Source organism: Bombyx mori, chromosome 16 (genome assembly GCF_030269925.1).
Source record: "Bombyx mori chromosome 16, ASM3026992v2".
In the NCBI taxonomy this organism is placed as follows: domain Eukaryota; kingdom Metazoa; phylum Arthropoda; class Insecta; order Lepidoptera; family Bombycidae; genus Bombyx; species Bombyx mori.
In genome coordinates this window covers 11,346,619-11,352,199 of record NC_085122.1, presented here as the reverse complement: position 1 = coordinate 11,352,199, position 5,581 = coordinate 11,346,619, and positions in this window count along the sequence as shown.

The window sequence follows — 5,581 nt, the reverse complement described above, 5'->3', positions numbered from 1 at the left end:
CAGTGGAGGCGGCGCGGATGGCGTCGCCCAAAGCATTAACGCGATCAAAGTTGATCGACTGAAAAAAGTCGATCGCTAGAGCGAGATTGTCGGACGCGGTCGGAGGGCAGGTCGCGGGAGAGGGACGAGTCGCGGGGGAGGGACGTATCGCGGGGGTGGGATGAGTCGCGGGGGAGAGAGTTGTAGCCGTGTTCGTGTACGGCAACGGTTTAGCCCAGGCCGAGACGCTGGGCACCGACGCCGGCACGAAAGCAGGCTTAGCCTTCGGCACAGAGGGTGCCGTGGCTTTGATGTCTGGGCCGAAAGCTCGGAGGCGGTTTTGGCGGGCGACGCGGAGATTTATTTTAGGGGCTCGGGGGCAACCACGGTAATTCGCGGGGTGACCCTGTGTTCGGCACAGAACGCAGCTAGGCGGTTCCGTAGCGGTTTTTTGATCGCGAGTGCAAAGGCTCGTGGCGTGATCGCCTAAACACTTGACGCATCGGGAGCGCGCGTGGCAATTACGGGAAGAGTGCCCGTACAACTGACAGTTATGGCACTGGCTCGGAGTGCCTTTTTTATGAGGGGTTTCGACGGTTATTCCGGAAAGCCTACAGACTGTTCGTACGTTGAAAATTTGCTTGCCCTCGGGGGTAGGCTGGAGAGCGACGAGAACCATATTGTATGGCTCCCTCCCGCGTCCTGTGTGCATGCGGTGCACGGAATTGACCGGCAGACCTTGTTCTAGAAGGTCGGCCTTGACGAGATCGGCATCTAATTCCTTTGGGATGCCGCGTATGACCGCGCGAAGTTCACGCTCCTCCTGAAGCGTATAAGTGTGGAAACTTATACGCTCCTTTCGGAGGTAGCTTGAGAGGGCCCTATGGTCGTCGGGTGTCGTTACCTTAATTTGAATCCCATTCGCGAGGTTACGGGCGCTGATAAAATTAATTTTTTTGGCCTGAAGGGCCAGGGAAACTCGGTCCCAAGCTGCCTTCTCTTGAAGGATTACCGGGGGAGGGGTCTGAGTTTTATTTTGTGCCACTGGACGCGGCGACGGTGTGGCACGGGCAGGGGGAGCGACGGGAGTCGGAGGGCGAGGGCGCGACGCGTTCGCGGCTTTACTAATTTTAGCGGCCGCGGGAGCTCGGGATTCCGCAGCGCGCTTCTTACCCTTTACCAGGGTGAATCCATCCGTCGATGAGGCGGGGGCGAGGTCGACCTCCATGTCCGAGTCAGAGTCGGAGGACGAGGAGGCAGCAGGCTCGGGAGCAGGCGACCTACGGGCAGATGCAGGACGTCCGTCGGACCCTACGGAACCCGCGGATGATCGCGCCAGGGGAGCGGCGGTCACGGCGGACGACGCAGCAGTTTTACCCACTAGTATAGGCGACGCGGGAGCGGCAGGCATGGCGGACGCTGCGGTGTACGACGCGGGAGCGACGAGCACGGCGGAATCCGCGAGAGGGCTCACGGCGTGATCGGCCTTGAAAGCCAGAAACTCAGAAGTGAGCTTAGGGTGGCGAAGTCGGAGGAATTCTGTAAATAAAGCTTCCATGATGTCTGACCCAGGTGGGGCTGTCCCGGGTCTTAAACACACTCGCCTTGCGGCGAGGCCCCAACTTCTCGGTACTTAGCGGTTCGATTGAACACAGGTGGCGATGCGGCACAATTACTGCAGGAAAAAGAAAGAACAACAAAAAAAAAGGAAACTACAAAAATAAACCAAAACAAAACAAACACTTCCAGGAACACACTTTGTCGGCAGATGTGCCACGAACAAAAGCCGGGTGAACAAAGGCCGGGCTAACAATAAAACCAGGCGAACAATGGCCGGGCGATTGAGTGGTCGATGAGCACGTCCGCAGGCGGCGGGTGCTTCTGTCGGACTGACGTCGTTGTCATAGCAACTGTCATCCTTCATCTTGCAAATTTCTTCATGGCCGCATGCTTCGCTCCGATTTTCCGACGAAGTCGCTCCGAACATATCCGATTCTTTTTTCGGTTCTACATCGGACTGTTTTATCGATGGATGCATTTGAACCCGTTGATTGGCTGATCTGACAGCTCTCGGCAGCTGTTTTACCGACGTTTTCGTGTAACTCGAACTTTCGGTACTTCCTGTGTTAGAATTGATGCACTTTGAACTAATATGGCCAAATTTATTGCACCTGAAACACTTAATTCCAATTTGGCATGCACTAGCTCGATGATCTTTTTCTCCACAATTGTAACAATACTGGTTGGTTCTTGACATGGAATCTCTAACCGAAGTCGTTGCAGTTCGTTTAATATGTAGTTCAGCATTCTGTTTGGCAGATTTCTCCTTGATCCTTTCGTACAACAACAACTTTTCTTTCAGCACCGGATAAGTAACCGCACCGTACAAAATTGCTTTATTCATCTCCAGGTCTGTAATGCCGTCTATGATGTACTGAATGGCAACGTAATCTGGGAATCTCGCTCGTTTTCCCATTTCCTTCATAATTAGCATATATTGATAATATGACTCGTCTTTATGTTTCTTGCGCGCAGTCATGAGCTCATGCATCTCTTTGCTGTTCATCACGTCAGGAAATTCTTTGAGCAGGGCTGCCTTGAGTTCTTCATAACTTTTATGAACCTTCTCCGTCTTTAACCATAACTGTGCTGTTCCTGATAAAGATCTACGTGCTATGATAAGTAGTTGTTGAGGCGACCATCCAAATATTTCGGCGTTGTCTTCTAGATCCTGCGCCCATTTCGTTGAGGTGTAAGTGTGATCTTCGCCACTGAACTTAGTCATATCAATTAGGTTGAAAATTGCGTCTTTGTTTTCCGTAAATGTAAAAGTTCCTTGGTTGACCGACATCTTGAAATATTTGTCACCGTTTAAACAACGTAAGCGCAATTCGTCTTCAAATCTTCTTCTTGAAATCTTCTTACGTTTTTATAATTCGTCTTCTTCTTAATAATCGTCGTTTATTCGTCGTCGTTGTATTTTCGTCTATTCCCCTTACCACGTCTTTCGTTAAAATTTTGAAATTTTTATGGCGTCGATCCCGAACGAATATTTGTCATTTATCCCGGACGAATATTTGTTTTTATCCCGGACGAATATTTGTTTTTATCCCGGACGAGCCCCCAAAAATGTAGAATAGGGATCGCAGCGCATAAAATAAAAGTTACACTATTCCAAAATCTTCTATTATAATAGTAATTTATAATTAACACTAATTTTATTACGTCTTACTCATTTTTCAACCGTCTTCGCCCTCTTCCAAATCTCTGTCATTCTATCTGTCATTCTCTTCTCTCTTTCTTTCCGTTTTCTCTCACTAACATCTTAACGCTCCGTTCCACACTCTATTCATACGTTCCGTTCTTAGCAATCCTACAACAATTTCAGTAATTACGTTTGGCTGGTTTATTGACTGGTGGGACAGGGCGTCTTGAGCCCGCACGGGTAAATAACACTATCCTGCCTATTTCAGTCGTGAGGCAGTAATGCGTTTCTGTTTGAAGGGCCGGGCAGCCTTTGAACTATGTATAAAATTGAGAATAAGGTTGAAGGTTCCGGCAACCACTTAATAGGCAGATAAGTCGTAAGATTAGCGGTAGGCTAGCGGTATTTAGCGGTAGGCAGCGGCTTGGCTCTGCCCCTGGCACTGCTGAAGTCCATGGGCGACGGTAACCACTCACCATCAGGTGGGCCGTATGCTCGTCTGCCTACAAGGGCAATAAAAAAAAAGATCCTCCATCCGTCCAAGCAATAAAAAAAATTGAAACCTTTAAAAAAAAACTCGCATATCTTAATATGTGGCAAACATTATTTTTTACTAGGTACATACAAATCATATTACGGTACTTTGCGTAAAACATAATTCAACTGTTGACAGAAGAATAGTTTGTGCGTCATGTTCAAGTACTTTTAATTCCGAAATTATTTGTCTTGGGAACCATTTGGGAACATATTATTTTCATCAAATCGATTATTATTATAATAGAACACTCTGTACAGTTTTCGGCTTCAAATACCCTTTGTGGGACACCCTGTATATGTTGAGGCTATGATAATGGTGCCAGTTTTTTTTTATTGCTTAGATGGGTGGACGAGCTCACAGCCCACCTGGTGTTAAGTGGTTACTGGAGCCCATGGACATCTACAACGTAAATGCGCCATTCACCTTGAGATATAAGTTTTAAGATCTCAGTATAATTACAACGGCTGCCCCACCCTTCAAACCGAAACGCATTACTGCTTCACGGCAGAAATAGGCAGGGCGGTGGTACCTACCCTCGCGGACTCACAAGAGGTCCTACCACCAGTAACTAATCACTAATCCAGTTTACTCACTAATCCAGCAATCATTCGTTTTGGTTTTACAATTAGGTTAGATGTTATTCTTATAAAAAGTAAAAACTGGTTGTGATACTTTAACTTCAAATCTTACGGGGCAAGCTACGCTATATGTTAAGTGAAGCTATTTTAAAAACGTGTCTATAAAAACTGGGTTTTTATTGACCAAGGTCGAGTATGGAGCTGGCGCCGCGGCGCGGTAGTAGCCCGCTGAGTTTCTCGCCGGATCTTCTCAGCGGGTCGCGATTCCGATCCGGTAGTAGATTGATTCGCGGTTACTTTTGAGTGCAGGCGCTCGGTTAGCTGTTAGCAAATCCCACCCCTCCTGACTGAGCCCTTGCTCGCCCACCTGTCTTAGTAAAACTAGAAAGGCCTCCGGGTCACCAGTAATCCGTCAAACATAAAAAAGGAGCCGGCGGTGGAGTCTACTTCCTACACAGCCACACACTGCCCCACAGTCGAGGATAAGATTATGTGAATTTAGATTACGCTTCGTATCGATTTATTTAAGTATACATTTTTTAGTTTTGACCTTCCTTTCTTGTAGAGATTTCGGAATGCCCATGTCGAGTTTCAAATTTCATTAGATAATACTTTTTTTTTGTCAAAATGGCGGTAACTAATTCAGAATTGAATGAGTTTTTTGAAGCACCCAAAAAATAATGTTTAGTCTTATTCCGTTTGCCTACAGTTTGTGCACTTTTTAAAGAATAATCGGATAAGAATTCGCCATTTTTACACGTGTAAACAACAAATTTACACAACATTCATTTTCACTTTTCCCTCCATTTTTTTAAGGGATTTTATGACCTGGTAACTAAGACCATTAGGTCATGTCTTATTTTAATTTATATTCATATTTTTATGAAAAATTATAATATGGAGTGAAATCAAATGAAAATGATTAATTTCAGACATTAATTAACTGGAATAAAATTAAATGAGATGATATGGGATGAAACATAATCTCAGTAAAATGGTGGCCATTTACTGAGATTTTATCAGTGGACTTTTTGGAGGATCCAGCGGCATTGTTTCATTTTCCCACATTTGTACACTTTCACAGATTTTAAACAGTTAATAAATCACCGCTATTACACATTTAAACCTGAAGAAACACTAAATAGACAAAATAAAACAAATCGCACAACTCCTTCGTCGCGTTCCCGCCAAAAAGTCACTTTTCCCTCCAAAAAATCCGCAGCCATAGATTATACAATTGTGGCCACAACGCGTTTTGTTATGAGGCTGTGACTAGCCAAG